We start from the raw sequence: 27,148 nt of genomic DNA, 5'->3' as shown, positions 1-27,148 counted from the left end.
GCTGAGCAGGTCTCTCGCAATGAGGAGACGCGCTCGGCCTGGGGCCGACCGGTCGCTCACCAGCGCCAGGAAAACATTGGCTTCTACCGCCTCCGAGCTATTGAGCATGCGTCCTGTCTGCGTCACCGCCTCGCGCATGCGCCGAGCCGCACCGCCTCAGCCTGCGCCCTGCTAGGGAGCCGCCACCGCTGCGCGCCGGAGTGGCATGGGGAAGCGTGGCTGTGTGTGCTGCCGTTTAACGCGCCCTCCCGGCAGCTAACGGGACTTCCCGCTCTGCTTCGCTCTCCTGTTGGCCCCAAACACGAGCCCTGGCATGCCTGTACCCCGCCACCCCCTCAACACCCCCGTGGCAGTGAGAGACGTGCCCCCGGGGAGTGCCTCTCCTCGCTCGCCCTGCTGACACACCCCTCAAATGACCTCCCTGCCTCGATCCCCCGGTGGGGATCCTGTGCCCAAAGAGCAGCCCCTGCTGTGTGAGAATCGCCTCCCCTAGTGCGCCGCAGGGTGAGAGCTCGCCTCCACCCTTCAGAGGGGCGCTTTGTACCTCAAGCCCCCCCGGCTGGGGTTAGACCTCACTCACTTCTAGTGCCCCCTCAGTCTGTCCCCCTGCACTCTGGAGGGTAGGGCAACGCATTTACCAACGCCTTCGCTCATGGTTTCTGGGTCAGAGCAGCTTTAGTTCCAGCTTCAGGGAAGTGGGAAGCCATCCAGATGTCTGGAAGCTGAAGGTAGAGGTAAATAGTACATCATAATGAGTCCAGTAATTAATAATGCAAAGCACATAAGATATATATTAAAGAGAAGAAGAATACATTGCTGACTAGGAAATAACTGACTGTTTAAAGGGAATCGATTCTCTAGCCTTCTGCCCTACCAATTATTTATTTTTATTCATAGGTCTTATGAAAAGGTATCTAGGCTTGATAGAATCCAAACTAAAAGCATGCTCCTGCGAACTTCAGTCTGTCAGTAGCTTCATAATGTTCCATAAGGCTACTCTTGTGAGTAAAGATATACTTAGAAGGAACGGGGCCTAAAATATAAAACAATATTTAAAAAATCATCTCGACCAAATGCTTGGCCAGATAGAAACTGGGATTTGCAGCATACCCTAAAGGCAACCAGCACTGTAATTCTGCAGACCCACTCTGTTATGTGGGAATTCTTGATGGAGAAAGTCCTGTACTAGCCCAGTCCTGACTGAACCGAGTGACTAAATCCAAAGTAATTTCAGTGGCTTTGGATCAGGCCCTCTGAACAGACCTGCCTCAGCTAACTGTAAATGTTAGGCAGGAACATAGTATGAAAGGTGATGGCTAAGGCAGGAGAAGTACAGCATCTTCTCCCAGTTATTGTGGGAAACTGGGAAGCTTTCCCCTTCTAATTAATTCTTGCTTGAGTAGTCCCACCTACTCTCTCTTGCACTTTTTTCTTTTTCAGTTCCTGATCAAATCCTCTCATTTGTCTTTATCTTATTTTCTGTCCCCCTTTTGTCTTTTTTGTATCAGTTCGAGCATTTTTTCATAGCAGACTTTTCAATGCAAGTATGTACAAATATTTTTTATGTCGTGCAGATCTACTACTTGAAAAGTGAGCCATTTGCTGTGAGTCCGATTGCCAGGTTGGCAGGCCAGGAACTGTCTGAAGCTTGCATTCAAAGAGGTAATATTTTTAAGCCCAGCCTTTTAAAAAACATCCTGCGGGGGGGGGGAGGGGGAAGGGGAAGGTTTCTGAAGGAACATCATATTTGAACATGAACTTCTTTGAGTCCATATTCAATTAAGAAAAACAAACAAAATATTCCATTTAAAACGGCAACAGACCTAGTTCTGAGATGGAGAGATTTCCAAATTGGCAGTGGCAGATCCTCTGCTTGGTGTTAAAAGGTTGTGTTTAGGAAAAAAAGAGCATATTTGAAACCAGGCACTATGGCCTGTGTTCAAATATAGTTGCTCTTTAGAACAGACTTCTTGTAACATCTGGAAACTCTGATTTCTGATGACAAAGAAAAACATCTGCAAACTCTAATCTCTAGTGGCAAAGAGTTCCAAATAACAATTGTTAAAATTGTTGACTTTGGCTGCTATTCACTTTAGTGGGAGCAAGGTCAGGCCCTTTCTTGTTGATTTTTGAATGATGTGTGCATGGATGGGACGCTTTATTTGTTTCCATTAAAATTTTAACACTGAAAATGCATGCGTCGCTATACTATGTGGAAAACTGGGTAATGGGAATTACATTCAGTTAGTAAAACAATATCATAATAATGTTTTATTTATGTTAAAGAGTCTAGAAAAGAAGGAGAAGATGGAGAGAAAAGACGGGGGAAAATCCTCAACTAGCCAACCAACCAAAAACAAAATAAACAAAAATCCCCTCATTTGTTGCTGTTCCCATACCGTAAGTCATGATGGTTTTGGGTTTAATTAAAAATCTATACGTATATATCGACAGATAACCAAGGTCTGTCACTACCATCCACTACAGTTGTGTCTCATCGATGGTTCTTAACCAAGATCAATATTAGTATGACTGCAGCTCCATACATGACATACCTTATGAAAAGAGGAACCCTTGGTCTGTGTCCTTTTGAGCAAGACTTCCAAATCAGGGTTGTTTCCTTATTTTGGGATGGCCTATGAAAAATCTCCCAAGCAATGGTCTAAGACTTACATAGCCTTATTAAAGCCAGAGAGAGAGAGAATAGCATATTAAAACAAATGAAACAGTTTGCATAACATACCACACTCTACAACATTCAGGAAGGGAAGAGCACTTTTGTTTTAGTTCAGTGAATAAAATATATCTTTCATTTTCTCAGAGACTTTCTTCTTCCTGTCTGTTTCTCAGCCTGCTACTTATTCAGATAGTATTCCATAGACACCCAGTGGGCTCTGTGTTCCAGTAATCTTGTTCCTCTTATTCTCCTTCCTCCTGATTAAATCTTCATAGAATCATAGAACTGGGAGGGACCTCGAAAGTTATCTAGTCCAGTCCCCTGCACTTGTGGCAGGACTAAGTATTATCTAGACCATTTCTTACAGATGTTTGGAGATTTTTAAGAGTAGGTTAGACAATGATGGAGACTCCACAACTTCCCTGGGAAATTTATTCCAGTGCTTAACCATCCTGACAGTTAGGAAGTTTTTCCTAATGTCCAGCCTAAGCCTCCCTTGTCAATTCATTTGCTACTCAAGGTGTTTACAGAGTTCATTTTTGTGTCTAACAAATAAACCAGATTTTAAAATCTTTAAATAGTACAGTTTTGATGTAATGTGATAATTTGTCACTTTTGTCTTTCCATCCACTCTGTCCTACACTTTGCTGTTGCATCCTGTTTTTATTTAGGCTCTTGATCTCGCAATTGGAGCTTCATAGGAGGACCACCTTGTTTCTCTGGACCCCCATTCAAGCCTTGGGCTCCAGTTGTGTAACAAACTCCATGAGGGTGCAGGGGTTATGGCTGAAGATGTGGAGCTGTGACTGGTAAAAAGATTCTAGGTCTCCAAGTGCTTAGGAATATGCTATAGAGCACTGAAAATTTGGAGCAAAATAGCTAATATTTGTAGTCTAGTTCTTTGATTCCAGACCTAGTGTGTGTGCAGTCTGGTAGGAAAAAGTCAGGCACAAGAGGAAGAGACTAGGGCTTAGTCTGGGGATGTTCCTTATTTTGGCAAATGCGGTTGGATCCTCAGAGAAGCTTTTCAGCCATCGCTGAGAACCCTTGGTGGGGGAATAGAGGAATTAGAGTCCAGGGTAGGAAAAGCCGCAGCCAGTTGGACTGTGGAAGAGTCTGAGAGAAAGAAAGCCAAGAAGGGAAAGTTGGAACAGAATAGATGGATATTTCTTCTTGATTTTTCTAGGAATCCTGGATAAGAAAAAACTTAAGCCTTGGATACTGGCTGAGTAAAGTCTCTCTCCCCCAGTGATTAATGACATTGAATTGCAGTTGAGAAAATCATGCTGGGACTGCTGAGAATTTGCAAACTGATAGTCAGCCCCTGCAGCTGAAGGAATATTTTTCATTTTACTGTAATGGGCATCTGGTATTGCATGATATTCCACAGTTTCCATTATGTTCTTTCATTTTTGCATTCAGATAAACTTCTAAAACCTTAATATTTTGTGTTTGGCATTTGCTTAATAGTTATTTACTTGTTTATTTACGGTTGCGAAAACATGAGGACAATCTTTTCCAGCAATAATGCTTTCTTCATTGGTGGAAGGAGATCTACCGTTCTTTCGAACAGGGTTACCACAAAAGCAGCTGAAGTTTGAAATAAAGCATAAATGTAATCCTCAATAAAGAGCAGTGTCTAAGGTGTCTTTACTTAGTTTAGGGGGGAACACCTAAACTAAGTAAAGACACTTGTGGCACCTTAGAGACTAACAAATTTATTTAGGGGTGTCTAAGGTGTCTTTACTTAGTTTAGGGGGGAAATTAAAATTATTATTAATAATAAATTAGTTCAAAAGTCACTTCCAATCATGCTTTCTGAGAGAGTAATTGAGTGCTGCTCACTTAACCACAAGGAATAATCGTCCCTGTGGGGCCTGAATCAGGGTTTGAGGCTGAAAAGCTGCTGTTTAAAAGCAATTATGCCTCATTAAAATACAACAAAATACTACCCTCCAATGTAACATCAGGCACACAAGAAAGTGATGGGGTGGAGGGAAGGAGCAATGGATTATGAAGTCTTAAATTTTCTCCATTACTTAGGCTGCATTATATAAATGCTAAGCTTTTACTTAAAAAAACAAACAACCCAACTTCATTGTGAAAATACAACCAATAGATAAAAAATGTCTCAAGTCAAATAATAGCAGTAAAGGAGGAAACTTGCCTTTCCTTGTCCTATACACATCAATAAGATGTGAACAACAAGGCTTAGGTAGGACAATTTAAAATGTTAACATTAATAAACAGTAATTTTTTCTGTTAACTTTTTAAAAACACAAGGATTAAATGTAGAATAAGTCTGTGCAATTAAAAATCACATTAAATAATTTAATCTTCCAAAATAAATGATAGACTGGGCCCTGCTGATACACAATATTTCTGTTCCTGTTTTTATTTTTTTCTGGTTAATTATCAGTTAATAAGTTACTACTTATCTGAAAAAGCATACCATAAAATATACAAGTTATGCAGTACAGGATTACAGTAATCTTTAACGTGGCTTTAATGCAGAGTTTTTCACGTTCTTTTAACTGGCTCTACTGCAGCAGGGTGGAGCCCCACTATCTGCAACTGAAGTTAATGCAGGGGCAAATGTTTACCTATATGGATCCAATTGCAGGATCAGGACCTTAATTATGTATGTTCCTGGAAAGTATATACAAAGAGAAAAGGAGTACTTGTGGCACCTTAGAGACTAACAAATTTATTTGAGCATAAGCTTTCATGAGCTACAGCTCACTTCATCGGATGCATTCAGTGGAAAATACAGTGGGGAATATTATCCCATTGTTTCATGTTCTCTGTGTATATAAATCTCCCCACTGTATTTTCCACTGAATGCATCTGATGAAGTGAGCTGTTGCTCACGAAAGCTTACGCTCAGATAAATTGGTTAGTCTCTAAGGTGCCACAAGTACTCCTTTTCTCTTTGCGAATACAGACTAACACGGCTGCTACTCTGAAACCTGGAAAGTATACGGGGTTGAATGGCAGTGCTTTGCATTTTGTTTTGTCTATGGTTAAAACCCAAAGACAAAGAATAAAAGTAGTTGTTGCGAGCCCATTTTCTGGCAGCCACACCACTGGAACAGTTATGCTCCCCAGAATCTGACTGCAAAAGCCTGTCCGAAAAAACCCCTAAATTAATATGTTAATCGTTTTCTTAACATCCACTAGATGGCAGCTGAATTTCAGGAATGACTGTGTGTCTGCTTGCAGATAGGTCATTTTAAAGGGAGTAGTCATCAACTCTTGAAGAAACCAAATCTAATCCATCTTTCAACAGATGGTATCTCAAATCAAACCAGATAACATATTCAGTGAGTGTTCATATCATTTTCAGATTTATCACTATTTCTGCTTTTTCATATGGGGTCCACTGCTGGTTTGCTGGGAAAGAATCTTCATCTATCCTTGACTTCCTTATTTGAATGTGTATGGTTTGCTTCTTTTAAGAAGAACCCTAAAATACTATGTTAAGGACGAGAAATAATATAGCTAGTTTTATGCTAGAGCTGTCTGTTGGTTTAGGTATAATAAGATGTTGCATGTCATTCCCAGAATTCATAAAATTTAGATAGGTGTGTTTTGTTTTGAGAATTTTCTTCATACAACAGAAACAAGATATTAAACCAATTATCTATTTGCTAAAATGTATTAGGTTCAACCAAAGAGGGTTTATAAATATTGATACATTTTATTAAAGCTCTCTCTGACATTGGTTTAGCATGGCTTATTTTAATGGTAAATGTATTTGAAAATGTTCTATTGATGTATTATTAACCAGGCAAAGATTGCATGATGTGAAGAGTAATGTGTTTGTGTGAGAGAGAGAAAGAGCAAGAACAAGCAAGATTTTAGGGATTGGTAGAGAGTTCATTGAACATATATTAATGCTGTTGTATTCTGCTTTCTTTAGGTATTCCCCATTACAAACACCAGGCTCAGTTGCAGAGAAAATTCTTGATAGGTAAATTGTAAAGGCAGGTCAGGACTGGAGAAGATAGAGAGATTTTATGTGTATATATCTTTATTGGTATACAGGGCCATACTCAGTGTGTTTGTTTCAGTTTCCTATCTGAAGGCCCAGTCTTGCATTGAAGTTAGTGAGGACTTTGGATCAGCAAGGAATGCAAAATTGGCTCTGTGTTTGTTAAAGAATAGGATGGATAGTGTTTACTATTTGGAGTGCTTGCTTGTCTGTGGTTTTCTGTTGCCTGCCCTTTTACTGTGACTGGGAGTGCATATAGAATGGAATTTACCTGCTAACCCTGCCCATCTCAGACCAGCTCTATTTTTCAGTAGACTTTTTTAGAGGTTATAATGCTAGGGCAGTGGTACCCAAACTTGTTCTGCTGCTTGTGCAGGGAAAGCCCCTGGTGGGCTGGGCTGATTTGTTTACCTGCCGTGTCCGCAGGTTCCGCCGATCCCAGCTTTCAGTGGCCGCAGTTTGCTGCTCCAGGCTAATGGGAGCTGCTGGAAGCGGCTGCCAGTACGTCCCTCAGGTCCGCGCCGCTTCCAGCAGCTCCTATTGGCCTGGAGCAGCGAACCGTGGCCACTGGGAGCCGCGATCAGCCGAACCTGCGGACGCGGCAGGTAAACAAACTGGCCCGGCCCGCCAGGGGCTTTCCCTGCGCAAGCGGTGGAACAAGTTTGGGAACCACATGGAACAGTTATCAGTGATCCTTACCTCTTCGGCTAAAAGTGTGGGGAGAAAAGATATGTTCATATAGCTAATGTAATTCTAAAATTAAACAGGGTCTACAAAGTAGCACACTCAGACTGCTCTCCCCTTTCTGATCGATGCTTTTCCAATCTGTTTGCAGAACGTACATCCTAATCAAAATAGTTTTCTCATTTGGGTCCCTGTAGGCCAGTGGTTCTCCACCTATTTATCATTGTGGGCGCATGTTACCTGGGCTGCAAGTTGAGAACCAGAGACCCCTATGCCCAGCGTCTCCTGCCCAGAGACCCCTCCACAGAGTGGGGCAAGGAGTGGAGCCCTGGGGGGGAGAGGGGCTGGGTGGCAGGGTCCCCAGACCCTGCTGTGTGGGCCAGGTGACAGCCCTGACCCTGGACCCAACTGCGCAGGACTGGGTGGCGGGGCAGCTGGGCAGCAGCCTGGACTCCAACTCCGTGGGACATCTGGCAGCCCGAACCCCAACCCTGTGGCAACTCCAATCCTGCCGCGCCAGGCCAGGCAGCCTGAACCCCGCTGCACAGGGCAGCCAGGCAAGTGGGAACCCGGACCCTGTGTGGCCAGGTGGCCTTTAGCACACAGCTGGGCCGCAGCTCTGTGCTAATTGGGCCACATGCAGCCTGTGGGTTGAGAACTGCTGCTGTAGACTAATAAAGAAAAGGAGTTCAGATAGTAGAGAAAAGTAAAGTGTGCCCACTGTAGAATTAAAACATAAGAACAGTACCGTAATATCTTATATTTATATAGTGCCTGTATTCCAAAGTACTTTACAGACTATGGGTTAGTTCTTTATTTATGCCAGCTATTTCATCACAGGAATAAACTGGTTACAAGGTCCTTCGTGACAGAAAGTTTACAGAGGATGCTGCTGCAGTGTATGGCAGCATCCCATCTTCTCTACACCAGGTAACCTACAGGTAGCCAGTGTTGCCCCCAAGGTGTGTGTGTGAGTGCATAGCTAAATTAATCAGGGGGATGGGCTAACCTAATTTAGTGTATACTACTGAAGCCTCTGAAGATCACAGTGGAAATTTAAAGCTTCCCTCCCCAAATTTAACCCCTGAGGAAGGGCAAAGGTAGAAACAGTGCTTGTTCTGAGTCAGATTGAATGCCTCTGGGACACTGGAAGCCTCTGTGGTGAAGGGAGGTGTGATTTTCATATTAGCCAGTGGGGGTGAATCTAGCCAGTTTGAAACCAACATAACGTCATTCACCAATGAAATTCAGCCATCCCTGTGATGAAGGTGTAAAGTCAATCACAAAATTAACTTACAACAAAGCCCCTGGTGGCATGTTTTTTCGATTGTAGAACTGGGACACCCCCCTCCTAGTGTGAAGGAGGCATAGACAGGATATTTAAGATACAGAAACCACATAATGTAAATGAAAGTAAGGGTCATGCATTTGTGAGAGGTTTTTTCCTCTGCCACCCCAATTCTGAGTCTGTTTTGCCACAGTGGCAGTGAATTGATCTTTGCATTCTTGTTTGTTAGACCTGTGGAAACTGGGGGAGTAAAGATGGACCACATCCATCTGTTTGCAGTTAATTCTTGGAACAGTAATAAGGGCTTTGAACTCAGTTGCATCTCTTTTGGTCTGTAAGCATGGAAGGTGGTCAAGGTGTCTAATGAGAGAGAGAGGGAGTGCCTGTGTAAGAAGGAAGGTGAAGTAGACAGTAGAGTAATGGAATAGGTGGGGAGAAATACATTTTTCTAGGGTGATCTGGGAAAGAAGTGGATGATAGCTTGAGCTCCCTAAAGTAGGGTGAAAGAAGCTTTTATGTGATACAGTTTATGTTTAACTTTTTTATTTATAAGGTCATAGCACAAACCTGGTTTTTGCTTTTAGATTTTCGTAGAACGATAGCTTAAAATTGTATTCAATTTCTTCTTTTAAAATGATCTTCTGTCTTAACATACATTTCTTGATTTCCAAAGTAAGTTAATCAGAAGAGGTAACTCTATTTTTAAAATGCAGTATTTGATCAAGTACTCAAATATAAGCGTGTTAGGGTATTACCTCCTAAAATGTTTAGTGATAGGATTTTCCTTGGAAAAATTCATTGGTGTTTAGTGATACAAAGTTCTGGAAACTTTGGAACCAAGGGAATTAATAACTTTCCTTTCTAGAAACACAGACATTCTGGTGGTCTTACATATACTACATAGCATTACTAGATAAGGGCCTAACCTGCAGTGTTTTTATTTATATCTGAATTATGCCAAAGTGTAGGGGTGTTCGGCTCCCGGAGGGGGTGGAAAGGGGAGGAGAGACTAGCCAGCTGTAAAGTCTGGATATGTATCTGATCTTCTCCAAAGTGTTGTGAGTTGGTTGATCCAGAGTTTTAGTTTGGGCCCTACTTTAGGTAACACAGAATGAAACAACAAAATCATTAACTCTGAATAGCAACAGCTACTATACTATCTAAATGCTTAATGCAACAAAGGTGGCCTATGTGCAAAAACAATTTGGGGGTTAAAAGAAAACCAGATCACATAGGCAACATCAAAGAAAAAAATAACTGTACAAAAATACTTTTATAGATATATCTTCCCATACAATATTGAAATACATCTAATTCAAAGATTGCAGCTTTTCCAAAACAGACATAAAGGAGGAGCAGCAAAATAACTGCTTTATGAATTTTTTTTGTGCCTTAATATCAGCATGGCTGTAATAATAGTATAATGGCTCTGCAGGGGAAGCAAGGAACTGGTGCAAGAGGAGCCTATTCTTTTCACTCCCCAACTATCCTTTCAGAAGTAACATCAGCTAGCAGATTGGAAAGGGAGCAGCGGTCCTCTCTGTCATTCGGTTACATGCAAATCGTTGTATTTTTATTTATTTATTATTTTTACAAAATCAGGGCAATGGTGTTTATAAAGAGAACATATTTTCATTTGTAAGGCAGAGCTAATCACTGATGTGCATGGTAAGGTACAATTTTACTCAGTGCTTACTGTCGTTATCCTAAGTTATTTCAATGGCAGACAATGTATAGGTAGCAAGTATATAGAAGGAGATTGTGGTATTCTACTTTGAAATCTTTTCAGAATCAGAAAATGATACATTATAATACTAAATATGTAATCTCTGGCTTGTACAATTCAGCGTATCTATGAGTGCCAAACACATGGCCTCCATAAGTCCTACTGTAAAAGCAGATGGGGTGGTCCTGTTTACTTAAACTCCATGACTGATTATGCATGTTTAGCATCACAGTAATCAACACAATGTGAAAAATGCAGAACCAGATTGCTTTGTTGTTCATCTAGGTGCCATGCTTGTGCTAATATGTGGAAAAATGTGCCTTTCTGCAGTGAGGAAGCCATATCTAAAGTGAAAATAGGTAGTGAATGTGTTAAAAATAGTATTGTGGCTGTGATGCATCTACTGTGCAGAACTAGAAAATGTACATAAAAATATACTAGAAAATATACATAATAACATAGTGGTGTCCCTGGGAAACAATATGGAAGTGAGTTTGTAGTTTGAACACTGAGACATCTTTACTTTTTCTCTAGTCTAAAATGCTCAGAATATGATGTTGAACAATATGCACATGGTGCTAATAGCTGATGATGAAAACTCCTTGAGAACTTTGGCTGTATATTGGGATGCTCATTTGAACCTTCTGAGCCTCTTTGATATAGACATATTATGGGAACAGGTTTTCTCATGAGATTTCCATTTCCTGGTCAGGCCGGAAATACTGTAGAAATAGAACTGTCTGAAGCTAAGGATTTCCAGTTCTGATATTTTGAAATTTCCCATGAACTGGAAGTCTTGAAAAAAATTTCATTTCAGAAAGAGTCTGAAATCCTGGGGTCACCTAGCTGGGAGCAGTCCATAATTTGGATATTTTTTTTAAACTCTGTTTCATGAGAAATGTTATGACCAGCTCTACACAGGAAGAGATTTTAGTTCAGATTAGAAAAGATGTGTGAAGAAATGGAAAAAAGTGTGTGTGAGGGTCGGTAGGCAAGGAAGCCGGCTAAACCTATTTAAATCTTGAAAATGAAGTTCTTATTTGATTCCAATTGAATTGCTCGTCCCTGCTAAGAAATTTGTGTCATGAGTGAGAAGGATCAGTTTCACTAACATCTTTGAAAACCTCAACTTGTATGTTGTTTCTATACTACCAAATATGGCAAAATTGAAAAATATGATTCTGTTGTTGAGAGGACTGTTTCATACAATGTTTAATTATTAGTATTGCTGACATAAGAACTTTTAAATGGCAGCTGTGACACTACATTACTGGGGAGGGTTTTAAGGTATTTCTTGTTTTGTTACAAATGCTGACTGTAATATATCCTATTTTTCCACTGCCATGTGATACTATTAAAACTTTACGAAAACATTCAAGACTATTTTATTGGCTCCTGAGAAATTATACAGTACTATTCCCTGATTTAAATTGTAAGCTCTCTGAGGCAGGGACTGCCTTTTGTTCCTGGACACTGTTCCTGCTTGGGGCCTTTGGGTGCTGTGGCAATGCAAATAAATAGTAATTCAAAACCTCTGTCTTTGAGAGATTACAGTGTCCGCTGTGTGAGTTTATGATATTAATTCCTACCCCTTACCTTTTTTTGAATTAGTTGTTTTTAGAGCCAGCAGCACATGACTAGAGCGATCATTCTTTCTTAAACATAGTTTAGGTATAGTAAGCCTGTTGTGGGTGATGGAGCTTTGCTAGAAAAGGCACCATAAAAAATGGTTTTATAGCATCTTTGGTATGTATTTTGCTTTGTGCGAATTTTCCTGGGCCCAGGCCCTCTCACCAGGTTTCTCAACAAAAACAGCTGTCTGATGGGGGCAGAGGATGAAACCACAAGGATGTTAGCAAACATTTTAAACAAGGGTTGTTCTAGTTGATTAAAGTTGCTCAGCGCCTTTTAAATTAGAAGACATTTAAGAAGAAAGAAACTGTCAAAGGGAGCCAGTGCGGTCAGAAACAGAAGCTAAGAGGATTTTCCTTGTTTGTGAGGCAATAGACAATTGTTCTCTTAATAATAATCTCTTTAAAATTCTTTTCTCTTGAAGAATCCCAAAAGTACTGTATAGACTGTTTTACAGGAATTGCTACTGAAATGCAGCTACTTTTCTGGGTGGAGACAGGCAGCCACACTGTAGAACAGGGTTTTTAACAAGAAAATTAAAGAGTAACTAAGGATTAGATATTGTGCCACTGAAGTTATTGAGAGTTTAGTTATTAACATCAATTGATGGGTGATCAAGGCTTTATCCAGTTGAAACTACAGAGGAATGTAGGTAGGCAGAAAGTAAATGTTTTAGTTGAAATTATGGAGCATGCAGTTATGTCTCCATAATTAAGGTTGAGTAGTTTTTTATGTTTAAAGCAGGGATTCGACTTCTTATTTATATTTGAAAAATTCCATCTATCCTCCCAAAAATTATAGCACTTAATCTTTGAGAATAGAATATATTTTCTGAAAATGTACAAGAAAATCCATTACATACTTTAGGAGTTCAAATTTAATTAAATAAGGAGCCACTGAAGAAATTTTAGGACTTGGGGCCAGCCTTTTTGTTGTTGTTTAAGATGAAATTAATAATGAAGCAGAAATTTCACACTTCCCATGTAGTTTTAAACTCATTGAAATCTTGTGCATGTGCCAAATCTGAAGAATTTGTTTTCAGAATTAAAGGTAATTTTTCTCCCAACTATTTTTCATAACTGAAAACTTCTTTAGCAAAGGCTTAAAGAAAATGTTCTATAGAAAATTTCCAAATAACTGCTCTCTTTCAAAATGGGGGCCATCTTTCTTAATTTTTAATGAGACTGAAGCGATAGCCCACGAAAGCTTATGCTCAAATAAATTTGTTAGTCTCTAAGGTGCCACAAGTACTTCTGTTCTTTTTGTCCTCAAGTAGACATTTTGAGAAAGGTATCTATCTGTTGCTTGTCTTCATTTCTTGAATAGCACATGGTGGCTTCAGCTTCCCTGGCTTTTTTCTCATTAGGAATAATGAGAGATGGTGGCTGTTTTGAAAAAGCGTGTCAATCTGTGACCTCAGTCCTACTGAGAACAAAGGGAGAGGGTAGCCATTTTGAAAAAGAGCAGTTCTTCATGAGTTTCTGTAAAGGAGAAGATTTTATGCTCTAGCCTCTGCTGGCAGATAAACATTCAAATATGAAAAATAACAGTAAAAATGTCCATTGTTTCTCACTATTTATTTCTAAAACTAATCATTGCACTGGATCTACTCAACAGCAGGGATGAGGAAACTAGTGTATTTGTGCACACATGTGCAAGACAGTGTAGCATGCAGGAAGCCAGGGAGAGTGGGATGTGAAAACAGGGTACACTTCAGCTGCTTTGTGCTCCTCTGACAAAACTGGCCAGCATGCTCTGACTGCTTTGTGAGATTCCAGAGTGACATAAAACAACTGCAGTGTGTTGGTAAAGATCTATTTAGTATAGATACTTCATATTTTGATATTAATAGAAATATCACACAATAACATTTTCTGAGTTTCTTGTTTAGTGTTCATGTGTGAAATTATTAATATTTAAGAAACATGAAAATTCCTAGGGAAAAAACTGTTTAAAATGGAGTTACAGATGAGAGCATATATCTGTAAGTTAGGGTAACATACATTACAGGGATATTGTAATTATCTCCCAACCAAATGTTATAAGGTAACATCTGTAATGTTGTCTTAATGTAGATTTTGTTTGGGATGAAAAGAATGGCTCCAGCCTAATGAAATTCCTTCTCTTAAGTCTTTATTAAGCAATATCCACTTAAGTGCCCCTTGGCTTGGAGGCTTCCACAGACTAAGAGACTGATCCAGAGCATTATGAAGATTTGTTTGATGGGATGTAACTCTACTTCTATTGGTTTCAAGAAACACCAGTTTTTAGAAGTGAAAAAAATCTCTCATATTGACTACTGACTCCATCCCATTCTGGCAAACAGGGACCAGGCTTCATTTATTCATGTCTTTTGGCACCCCTCAGATGGACTATAGCAATGGACTATTCCTGGGTATCAAGCTTTCAGTGCTTAGGAAACTCCAGCTGTTATAGAACATGGCAGTACATCTCCTTAGCAACACTGATGTGAGCACATCAAACCTGTCCTCCATCCTTGCAGTGGCTTCTTATAGAATCCAGAATCAAGGTCAAAGTCATGGGCCTTATCTTCAAGTTGCTCCATGGCTTGGGCCCAGGGTATCTAAAAGTTCTAATAAAGTTCTGAGATGAAGTCCATCTCAACAGTTTCGTTTCTCTGGCACAATGGAACTTTCTGCAATAAGTGTAGAGGTCATCTGTGGAGGAGATAGAGGTCTCTCTGGGGCCAGTCTGAGACTATGGAATGAACTCCCACAGAAATTAAGGACCGTCACAAACGTCACCACCTTCCACTCCAAGTGCTAAGTGCATTTTTTTGACCTTGCCTTCTCTAACATAAACATGTAGCAATGTGTGTGTGTAGCACAGGAGTGAGCAAACTATGGCCCACTGGCCGCATCTGGCCCGTCAGACCTTTTAATCTGGCTCTTGAGCTCCCACTGGGGAGTGGGGTCCGGTGCTGCAGCTGTGGAGCGGCGTCGGGGGCTTTCCCTGCTCTGCTCATACCGTGGCTCCATGTGGCTCCTGGAAGCAGTGGCATGTCCCCGCTCTGGCCCCTGCGCGTAGGGTCAGCCATGATGCTCCACATGCTGCCTCCACCCCAAGTGCCACCCCCGCTGCTCCCATTGGCCAGGAACCGTGGCAAATAGGAGCTGCAGGGGCAGTGCCTGTGGACAGGGCAGTGCGCAGAGTCGCCTGGCGGCGCCTCCGTATAAGAGCCAGAAGGAGGACATGCTGCTGCTTCTGGGAGCCGTTTGAGGTAAGTGCCACCCAGAGCCTGCACACCTGACCTCCTCCCACACCCCTGCCCAGCCCTGATCCCCCTCCTGTCCTCCGAAGCCCTCAGTCCCAGCCTGGAGCTCCCGCATCCCAACCCCCTGCCCCAGCCTGGAGCCCCCTCCTGCATCCTGAACCCCTCATTTCTGGCCCCACCCTAGAATCCGTGCCCAGAGCCCATACCCCCTCCACACCCCAACTCCCAGGCTCAGCCCGGAGCCCCCTCCCATACTCCAAACCCCTCTGCTTCACCTCCATCCCACAGTCCCCTCCCGCACCCTGAACTCCTCATTTTTGGCCCCACCCCAGAGCCCACACCCCCAGCCAGAGCCCTCACCCCCTCCGAGACCCCAACCCCCAATTTCTTGAGCATTCATGGCCTGCCATGCAATTTCCATGCCCAGATGTGGCCCTCAGGCCAAAAAATTTACCTACCCCTGATATAGTGTATATATAAAAGATATAAAAAACAAAACGCTCCAGTGCTCAAACTTCTCCCCTGGGTAGAGGAGGAGAGAACAAACACATGACAGACATTAAGACACATTACTTACTGCACTGCTGGAAGATGCTCAGATACTATGGTGATTAATGTGGTATAAGAATCTTTGTGGACTAGACATTTTGTGTGGAGAGGGTCTTCACCATTTTGAATGTCAGTCATAGAAATTATAGATGGAAAAAGATGATTTAAGTTATCTAGCCCATGTACCTTCCATTTAAATGTAAGTCTGTTTCATAAAGTGTATTTAGGGCTTCTGTTTTTTCAGAATTTATTGATTTCATTTTTACAAATTTATTTTTAGCAGTTTTTGAGTTTTATGTAGATGTCCAAAAATCAAGAATTTTCAGGGCTTTCTCTTCATATATGTTGTAATGAGTAAGGCTATGATTATGTTACAGAGATCATGGAAGTCACGGAATCCATGACTTCCACTGACCTCCATGACATTTTGTGCCCTGGGGCTGGAGCTCCCAGCCAACCCTGCCCACACAGCTCCCAGCCCCGGCCCTGGTCGGGGGACCCCGCAGCTGCGACAGGCAGCAGAGGACTAGAGGACCTGAAGCTGCCCAGCCGTGGTGAGGGGACCCCCGCAGCTGCCCAGCCGCGGCGGGGGCTGGAGGACCCCGCATCTGCCCAGCTCCATGGGCAGGGGCACCCCAGAGCTCCCACACACTGCAGCGGTGGGGGACCCGGGAGCCCCAGCAGCAGTGGGTACTGAACCCACCTACCCCTTTTGTCAGGGATAGTTTTAGTGAAAGTTAGGGACAGGTCATTTTTGTTTATTGCCTGTGACCTGTCCAGGACTTTTACTAAAAGTATCCGTGGCAAAAACTTAGCCTTAGTAATGAGTAATATAGATTATATACTTTGCTCATTATGATATGTACTACTGAAATGAGTAATCTCTGTAAATGTTCCCTTATGTGCTTTAATGTACTTTTTTCAACAGCACACATTAAAGAACACTCGGAAATATTTAGTGTGCACCAACAGGGTCTACACGGACCAATTAATGCATTACATGTTAGCATGCTTCAAAAATCACACCAGTGTAGTCTGCATTAGTGCTCTGTGTAGACAAGCCCATATCTACAAGTAACTATTTCTGATGTTTTTCCTGGCATTTATTGGCTAAACACTGACGTTGGATTTTTTTAAAAATTGGGGATTGTTTTATTGGTGTTTATTGGTTAAAACCTAAAATCAGAAGCCCTATATATATTTTCAAGTGTCTTGTCCAGTCTGGCTTTAATTTTCCAGATGATGGGGTTTCTATCAAATTTGTTCACAGGGTGTTCTACAGTCTAAGAGAACTTGTGGTCAGGGAAAGTTTTCTGAGAGCCTAACTTTTTTCTTTTCTTAATTTAATCCATTATTCTTAGTTATCCCCTCTTGTCCCTCTTTTGTGTTTATACCCTTTAAATATTTGTAGATGTTTATTATGTCCCACCCTGATCATTGCGTAGCCAAACTATGCATATTTAGCTCATTTAATTTTTCTCAGTAAATCAATCTTTTCAGCACCCTAATCATTTTGTTGCTGTTTTCTGAACTTAATCCAATTTCACAACTTTTGATATTGATGCAGTTCTAATGTGATCTCACCAAAGCTATGTGCGTAGAGTGAAAACTATCACCTCTCTGATTTGTGGCATGATTCCTCTGCTTATACAACGCCACACAATACTGGCTTTTTTTTCTTCTTCAGATATACCACGTTGAAAATTCCTATCTAATTTGCTGTCTACAATTACCCCAGTAGACCTCTTTTGGCCCCCCCACGTCTTTTGAGATTTTTTCCTAGGATTGAATATCTCTGTTTTTCATTGCTCTTTCCCAAGATGCACTATATCACATTTATCCAAACTGATTTTTAGGATAAGCATATTTGTTTCATTTGAATAAGACCTATGGCAGTTATGCAGCTTGGAGACAATGTTTATGAGTGCGTGGGATGGAAAAGGTGTTCCCTCCAGCTGCCTTTACAGTATGTCTGCCCTGCAGTTGAAGGTGTGATTGCAACATGGGTAGACATATCCAAGCTAACTTTAATAAGTACCAGTAGCAGTGAAGCCACAGCGGCAGAGGGGCAGGGTTAGCTCAGTAGTTTGAGCATTGTCCTGCTAAACCCAGGTTTGTGAGTTCAATCCTTGAGAGGGCCATTTAGGGATCTGGGGCAAAAAAAAAAATTGGGGATTGTGCCTGCTTTGAGCAGGGGGTAGGACGGACTAGATGATCTCCTTAGGTCCCTTCCAACTCTGATAGTCTATGAGACTTCAGTGTGGACTAACCAAATTAGTATTTGGGATATCGGGTGGGCTTGTGCAGCCTGTTCTGAAACCTGTGCTGCTTCAGCTTCACTGCTATTAGTACTCACCCTAACTATATTAAAGCTAGCTTTGGGTCTGTTTACGCATGCTGCAGTCACACCTCTGATTGCAATGTACACGTACCCTTTGAGTTAGCAGAGGTTATTTTAAAATCAGGTTTGTTTTTACAGTATCTTGCATGCATTTTAGGTTACATCTGTTTTAGTTTGTGCTGTCTGTGTTCACTATTGGGATTTTTGCTTTTTCACTAATAAAGCAGAGAGGTTGATTTCTCCTTTCCCCACGTTTCTTTAAAGGGGTCTATGCAAAGCTGTAGCACTAGAATTAGTTTCCCCATTTCTTTTGAGTGTTATCTTATCCTTTCATTATGTAGCAGTTTGGAGAGGTTTGCTGGGGTTGTCCTTTTGGCCAACCAATTGGGTAGGTAACACTTGTAACTTATTACAGTTCTTATAGCCCTGCAGTACAGCATATTTTGATAAAATGAACATATGCTAGACGCTCTTGGCTGAAAGTAAAGAAAAGCTGCTGTTATATGTGTAAGATGAGCTAAACTAAGTACAAAGTAACTGATTATAGGGGGATGGATGGAGGTGTTTTGTTTTCTCTGTGATCAAGTATCTGGTTACATCTCTTGGGATAAGACCGCATTATGTTTGCTTTTGAAGGCATTTTGTATATTTGGATCTGTCCTAATCTTCATTTTGGTTTGTATGGAAGTATTTGTGTCCAAACATTGCTCTCTGTTTCCTTTTAATACTAGGGTGGGTCAACTTTTCAGTCTATTTGTATTCCGGAAGTTGAGACTGAGTCTATGATTGTGAGAGATAGAGGCATTTGGAGGAGTCATTTCTCATGCTTTTTGTGGTTGTGGCCTTTCTGCATGTTTAGAATCATGCTTCTTTACTACCACATGGATGGTTAAGTGACTGTTACAGAAAAACAAAATAAAACGAAAAGTGAGAGCAAAACTTGTACCCTGAAGCCACAATTTCTAGGTGAATAATTCTACATTTCAGTATCTCATTATGTTAGTAATCCATTTACAGCTGCCTTGTCAGTGTCATCTGTTTGATAAAATGTAAAAGCTGAGAGGATTTTCTTTCATACATAAATTCTTTTTTAAATGTTCTGGTTAGGAAGAGTTCTATGGTTTAAAGGTTTTACTTGACTCTGTAGATTGAGATGGGGAACAGTGGTGACTTTATTTTAGTAATTTATAGTTCTTCAGATTTCCATGGTTGAATGGAACTCTGGTTCTTCCTAACTTCCCGCAAAACTGTGTTGACCAATTCTGAACTTACACACACAGCATAGATTTTTCTAGTTAGGTGGCTGAAACTTTAATGGCTGTTTTATTTATACAAACTTTTTTTGGGATGGTGGGGATCAAACAAATAAACCATGTGGCAAATTGGAGTACTCTGACTGCAGCCATATCCTTTATCAATTGCTTTCTGGTGACTTCGTTCTGGCTGGGCACCAGCAGGGGGACCACAGGGAGGAGGAGAATAAATCTCTTTGCCCTTAGCACCAGGATGGTTGGCAGAACCAAAGAGCCACTTTAAGTGAAACACTGAACAATCCCTGCACCCTGCTGGGTACATGGGAAAGGCTTTAGTCTCAGCTGGAACAAGCGAACCAAAAATCTAAAAGGAAGTCCTAGGTATCAGTTTGCTCTTTCTCATTTTTAAGACTGTATATAAAAGAACACTGTTCAGGCCCCAGTTATGATGCATGCAACTCTTAGCTTGAGAGAGCCTGTTCTGTCAGAAGACCTATGACTTCAAGCCCCACTCCCAAAAAACTGCTGTTCAGCTTTTAAGCACGAGCAGGGGTACATCACATGGGCAAGTCACATAGTATGTCTCCTGTCTCCGACTGGCTGAGCATACCCAATGTGATCAGGAAGTTCAGGCTACCCAGAAGCCTTTTTCATTTGTTTGGGGAACTGGGGTTGATTTGAGCTCTCTTATTCATCTGGTAAAATCAAATTAAAAACATTTTCTCCTAGCCTCTCTGTCTGACTGAGTTTGGTAGCTAAGAACCTAATAAATAGGTTTCAGAGTAGCAGCCATGTTAGTCTGTATCCACGAAAAGAACAGGAGGACTTGTGGCACCTTTGAGACTAACAGATTTATTAGAGCATAAGCTTTTGTGGGCTACAGCCAGTGGTGAGCTGGAGCCAATTCGCACTGGTTCTCTGGAACCAGTTGTTAAATTTAGAAGCCCAGCCAAAAGTGTCGCCTTAGGCGCCGACTCTGTGGGTGCTCCAGGGCACCGGCAGCTCCCCACCCTGCGCCCGGCCCCAGCTCACTTCCGCTCCGCCTCTGCCTCCTCCCCTGAACACGTTGTCCTGCTTTGCTTCTCCGCACTCCCCCTGGTTTCCCATGAATCAGCTGTTCATGTGGGAAGCCTGGGAGGGCTGAGAAGCAAGTGGTGGTTTCGTACTCAGGCCCAAGGAGGCGGAGCGGAGGCGAGCTGTGGGGGGGGGGGGGTGCGAGGAGGGCCGCCCGCGCTGCAGCAGGTAAGCCGGGGGGTGCACAGGGGAACCGCTCCCCACCCCAGCTCACCTCCGCCTCCCTGGGCCTGAGTGCGAAGCTGCCGCTTGCTTCTCAGCCCTCCCCGGCTTCCTCCACAAACAGCTGATTCGTGGGAAGCCGGGGTGGGGGCGAAGAAGCAGAGTGGGGCAGTGCGTTCAGGAAGGAGGCGGAGGTGGAGCGGAGGTGAGCTGGGGCCGGGCGCGGGGTGGGGAGCTGCCAGTGGATGCTCTGCACCCATCAAATTCTCACCCATGGAGTCAGTGCCTAAGGCACCACTTTTGATGTGATCGGTGGGGGAGCGGCCGCTCCCCCTGCTCCCCCCCAGCTATGCTACCCCACCCCTAGGAGCCAGAGGGACCTGCCGGATGCTTCCTGGGAGCTGCCCCAGGTAAGCACCCCCAAGACTCCCCACCTCACCCACCGGCAGGTCCCTCTGGCTCTTAGGGGCAGGACAGGGTGGGCACCCACTACGGTGGCCCACGAGACTCTCCTGCCCGGTTCTGGGGGCAGTCAGGGGACAGGGGAGGGGGGTGGATGGGGAAGGAGTCCCGGGGGCGGGCCACAACCCCCTCGTGGGATGAGGAGGGAACCGGTTGTTAAGATTTTGGCAGCTCATCACTGGCTACAGTCCACTTCATTAGATGCATAGGATGAACATATAGTAAGAAGATATATATATATATATATATATACACACATACATACAGAGAAGGCGGAAGTTGCCATACAAACTGTGAGAGGCTAATTAGTTAAGATGAGCTATTATCAGCAGGAGAAAAAAACTTTTGTAGTGTGTCAAGGTTCCTCCCCCACTCTGAACTGTAGGGTACAGATGTGGGGACCTGCATGAAAACCTCCTAAGCTTACTTTTACCAGCTTAGGTTAAAACTTCCCCAAGGTACAAATTTATTTTATCCTTTGTCCTTGGAATAACCACTGCCACCACCAAACTCTAACTGGGTTTACTGGGAAACATAGTTTGGACACGTCTTTCCCCCCAAAATCCTCCCAACCCTTGCACCCCACTTCCTGGGAAAGGTTTGGTAAAAATCCTCACCAATTTGCATAGGTGACCACAGACCCAAACCCTTGGATCTGAGAACAATGAAAAAGCATTCAGTTTTCTTACAAGAAGACTTTTAATAGAAATAGAAGTAAATAGGAGTAAAGGAATCACCCCTGTAAAATCAGGATGGTAGGTACCTTACAGGGTAATTAGATTCAAAACATAGAGAATCCCTCTAGGCAAAACCTTAAGTTACAAAAAAGACACACAGACAGAAATAGTCATTCGATTCAGCACAATTTTTTTCTCAGCCATTGAAATAAATCATAATCTAACGCATACCTAGCTAGATTACTTACTAAAAGTTCTAAGACTCCATTCCTGTTCTATCCCCGGCAAAGCAGCATACCAACAGACACAGACCCTTTGTTTCTCTCCCTCCTCCCAGCTTTTGAAAGTATCTTGTCTCCTCATTGGTCATTTTGGTCAGGTGCCAGTGAGGTTACCTTTAGCTTCTTAACCCTTTACAGGTGAGAGGATTTTTCCTCTGGCCAGGAGGGATTTTAAAGGGGTTTACTCTTCCCTTTATATTTATGACATAGTGATAATCAAGATGGCCCATTTAGACAGTTGGCAAGAAGGTGTGAGGATACTTAACTTAGGGAAATAGATTCAATAGGTGTAATGACCCAGCCACTCCCAGTCTCTGTTCAAACCCAAGTTAATAGTATCTAGTTTGCATATTAATTCAAGCTCAGCAGTTTCTTGTTGGAGTCTGTTTTTGAAGCTTTTCTGTTGCAAAATTGCCACCCTTAAATCTTTTTCTGAGTGGCCAGAGAGGTTGAAGTGTTCTCCTACCGGTTTTTGAATGTTATGATTCCTGATGTCAGATTTGTGTCCATTTATTCTTTTGCGTAGAGACTGTCCCGTTTGGCCAGTGTACATGGCAGAGGGGCATTGCTGGCAGATGATGACATATATCACATTGGTAGATGTGCAGGTGAACGAGCCCCTGATGGCGTGGCTAATGTGATTAGGTCCTATGATGGTGTCACTTGAATAAATATGTGGACAGAGTTGGCATCGGGCTTTGTTGCAAGGATAGGTTCCTGGGTTAGTGTTTTTGGTGTGTGGTTGCTGGAGAGTATTTGCTTCAGGTTGGGGGGCTGTCTGTAAGCGAGGACTGGTCTGTCTCCCAAGATCTGTGAGAGTGAGGGATCATTTTTAAGGATAGGTTGTAAATCTTTGATGATGTGCTGGAGAGGTTTTAGTTGGGGGCTGAAGGTGACAGCTAGTGGCGTTCAGGACAGCTAGTGGCCTGTCCTGTCCTGTAGTAGGTGACTTCTAAATAGGGCTGTCGATTAATCACAGCTAACTCAGATGATTAACTTAAATAAATTAATCGCGGTTTATGACATTGTCTAATTAAAACAGAATTATGCAAACCATTGTTGCTACAACTATTATATAATTTCAGCAAATTTTATACAAAATACAACTCATGGCCAGAAAGGGTTAAGCAGCTTGCAGGCTGAATGACCCAGAACTCTCCTTTAAAGTCATATTAAAAAGGTATGTGAATGGTAATTAGGGCCATTCATGGTAGATACGCTGGAACTTTGAAATGCAAACCTATATTGTTAGACGTAAAAGGTAATATTAATTGTATGTATCTTTGATGCTAGCCAGTAAACAGTAAACAGACAGTTTCTGTCTGTCACTATAACTATTAATTCAGAGATCAAAAGGGAATATTAACATTTAGATGAATCTTGGGTGAAGTAATGTCATTGTCTATATGTCTCTTTGAAGTTTGTGATAGACTGCCTAATGAATAAATTGTCCTATGTTAATTTGCGTAACTAATTGCTGGTGGTGTTTAGGAAGCAGAAGGTTACATCAAAAGCCTATTGTTTACCCAGGACTATATGGTCAAGTGGCTGCTAGAAAACTGTATAAAAGACCATTGGGTGCTGATCCTGTTTATCTCAGATCTGCTTGAGTTTTCATGTAGGGGAAGCCTAAGCCACAAGAACTGAGATCCCAGTTCTGACTGGACCATCCTGAAATATAAACATTAAACTATAACGTATGGACTATTTCTGAAAGAACTCTTTGCAACTAAAAGGTCACCATCTCTGCTGTGCATCTGAACCTCAAGAATTGAACTCTTGTCTGCATGTATATTGATCTTTTAACCAAACTCTCTCTCTTTTCTTTCTTAATAAATTTTAGTTTAGTTAATAAGAATTGGCTGTAGCATGGTAAGATCTGGAATATTCATTAACCTGGGAGGCAATGTTTCTGATCCTTTGGGTTTGACAGAACCTTTTCTTTTATATGATGAAATAAGATTTTCAGAAATCTTCATCATATTTGTCTTGGATACTTGGATGGAGGCCTGAGGCTGGGCTACTTCAAGGGAACTGTGTTGTTGGGCAACAAGTGAGGTAATAAAGAAGCTGTTTTATGCTGTCTTGGTAAATCTAAGTATTGAAAATATCCACTAGCTTTGGGGATTATCTGCCCATTCTTTGCAGTTCACCTTAATTAAGTAACCTCAGCTGGCCTCCACTGGGACCCCAGTCACACGGTTAAAAAAATTAATTGCAGTTAATTGCAGTTTTAATTGCAATATTAATAGAATGCCAGTTGAAATTTATTAAATATTTTGGATGTTTTTTTACATTTTCAAATATATTGATTTCAATTACAACACAGAATACAAAGTGTACAGTGCTCACTTTATATTATTATTTTTTATTACAAATATTTGGTCTGCAAAAATGATAAACAAAAGAAATAGTATTTTTCAGTTCACCTCATACAAGTACTGTATCTCTTTATCATGAAAGTGCAACTTACAAATGTAGCTTTTTTTGTTACATAACTGCACTCAAAAACAAAACAATGTAAAACTTTAGAGCCTACAAGTCCACTCAGTCCTACTTCTTATTCAGTCAATCACTAAGACAAACAAGTTAGTTTACATTTACGGGAGATAATGCTGTCTGCTTCTTATTTACAATGTCACCTGAAAGTGAGAACAGGCATTCACATGGCACTTCTGTAGCTAGCATTGCAAAGTATTTTCATGCCAGCTTTGCTAACCATTTGCGTACCCTTTCATGCTTCGGCCACCATTCCAGCGGACATGCTTCCATGCTGATGACACTCGAAAAAATAATGCATTAATTAAATTTGTGACTAAACTCCTTGGGGGAGAATTGTATGTCTCCTGCTCTGTTTTACCCATGTTCTGCCATATATTTCATGTTATAGCAGTCTCGGATGATGACCCAGCACATGTTCATTTTTAGAACACTTTCAATGCAGATTTGACAAAACACACTCGACCCAAGATTTAATTATCAGAAGTGCCTTCCAAAATCTGAGCGGGACGAGATGTGGAGCATACTTTCAGAAGTCTTAAAAGGGCAACACTCCAATGCAGAAACTACAGAACCTGAACCACCAAAAAAGAAAATCAACCTTCTGTTGGTGGCATCTGACTCTGATGAAAACGAACATGCATCAGGCCGCACTGCTTTAGATCTTTATCGAGCAGAACCCATCATAAGGATGGATGCATGTCCTCTGGAATGGTTGTCGAAGCAGGCCTTGAAAGTTCTTAAAAACAAGAATGTCCTACAATCAAATCCAGTTCTACAGAGAAGATTCAGCACACATCTGTATGGTCACTTGGCTTCCCAGAACTAAAACTGAGACTAAACTTCAGCTTTGAAGCAATATGACTCTGATCTTAGTGAAACAATCTCCTCCTTTTAGAACTAAGATATAATTATGTGAGCCAAAATAAGAATTCCCAATAACTGGGAGAATTACAAAAGGTAGTAACTGTTAGGGCCGGGTAACGGGTAGCCAGACCTTGAGATCGGAGCCAAGGTCAGAGTCACGGACCAACAGTCAAGAGTCGGCTGGGTCAGATCAGGGAGATCAGAAGCAGGAAACAAACTTGAGAGCAGAACCATGAATCGGTAACCAGAGTCAGGCCAGGTTGGGATGCCAGGGAGTCAGAGGCGGGGACAAACCGGAAATCAGAATCACAAGTTGGATGCCAGAAGCAAATCTAGGTCGGGATGCCAGGAAGTCAAGCTGGGGAGCAGGAAGCATAAGGCACACAGTCTAGAGCAGGGTGGATCTCAGTTGCATGGACAATTCCTGTTCCTGTGCTGGGTTTATATAGAAGCTGTGGACCTATCACGACCCCCAGCACTCTGCCAATCTGGTTCCAGGACTGGAATCTTCTGTCGGGGTTCAGCTTCTGCCCTAGCAACTGTTAACAGTTCACTAGATGGCAGATTGGAGCTTACTAGCTCCTAAGTGTCCTGTGGACCAGTGTTCAAGACCTGTGGTCCCTGACCAGTTCTTAGTAGGGTTGTGTAGCTATTAAAAAAGTTAAATAATAGAATACCATTTATTTAAATATTTTTAATAAATACATTTTCAAATATATTGATTTCAATTCAAATACAGAATACAAAGTGTACAGTGCTCACTTTATATTATTATTTTTTATTACAAATATTTGGTCTGTAAAAATGATAAACAAAAGAAATAGTAAAAACAACAAGGAGTCCTTGTGGCACCTTAGAGACTAACAAATTTATTTGGGCATAAGCTTTCAAGGGCTAGAACCCACTTTAAAATAGTATTTTTCAGTTCACCTCATACAAGTACTGTAGCACAATCTCTTTATCTTGAAAGTGCAATTTACAAATGTAGATTATTTTTGTTACAATGTTTTTTAAACGCAAGATTCTGACACAAAAAGAATGTATAAATCTATTTTAAACTGAATGTGTAAGGGTTCGTGCAGCATGTACAGTACCCGTTTTTCTTCCCTAAACACCATCTATCTCTTCTGAAGATCATTGCAGGTCATACACTCTCTACTGATCTGGACTCTGTCTACTAAACTCTCAAATTCAAGACTCATTCCATGAACAGGAGTGAAGGGGCCAAGTGTGACACCCCTTCGCCCCAACTCCTGTTCCAGGAGCATGTGTGATTTAGGCTATCTCTACAATGGTGCACATACTCAGTTACTGGACCGTGTTCATGTCTGCACATGCTCCCCGTACCCATACTGCGTGTCCATATATGATGTGCTGGACATAAGTATAACACTGTGTAAAAGCATATACCCATATCTCATGACCTCTGCTGTTACATGATATTAGTGCTGCCATTTCAGGAGCAGTATCCCAGGGTTCTGTGCATCACAGGAGACATTCTGGGAACTGCTTTGCTCTGTATTGTTGGCACAGTCCCCCGCCTTCACACATTTGCAATGGCAGTTCCTGATCACATCTCCTCTTGTTTATTCCATGCCAAACTGGGTGAAAGATATGGAGCAATGGGACTATGTTGATGTGGTTCTACTCCTTATTGCAGGACAAATAGTTATGCAGTGGAATACGTGACTGGATGGGATGCTGAATAGAATTTGGGCAGAACTTTGTGACATGTTGAAGACATCTG

The 27,148-nt window shown here is 41.9% G+C and overlaps 1 long non-coding RNA gene across 3 annotated transcripts; it reads left to right on the top strand.

Annotated features, from left to right (window-relative positions):
* The first annotated feature begins 186 nt into the window (after positions 1-186).
* On the top strand, positions 187-27,148 carry LOC311526981. Of its 3 annotated transcripts, none has more exons than XR_014713209.1 (4): positions 187-734; positions 1,575-1,662; positions 2,287-2,400; positions 27,062-27,148. It is a non-coding gene; the product is annotated as an uncharacterized lncRNA (long non-coding RNA). The 3 variants fall into 3 exon arrangements; XR_014713210.1 differs by lacking the exon at positions 27,062-27,148 and adding an exon at positions 3,864-4,032; XR_014713211.1 differs by lacking the exon at positions 27,062-27,148 and adding an exon at positions 3,349-3,833.

The sequence above is a fragment of the Lepidochelys olivacea genome, assembly GCF_965140295.1.
Source record: "Lepidochelys olivacea isolate rLepOli2 genome assembly, chromosome: 10".
In the NCBI taxonomy this organism is placed as follows: Eukaryota; Metazoa; Chordata; order Testudines; family Cheloniidae; genus Lepidochelys; species Lepidochelys olivacea.
The sequence above is the reverse complement of the archived record's forward strand: the minus strand, read 5'-3'. Positions and strand labels throughout refer to the sequence as shown.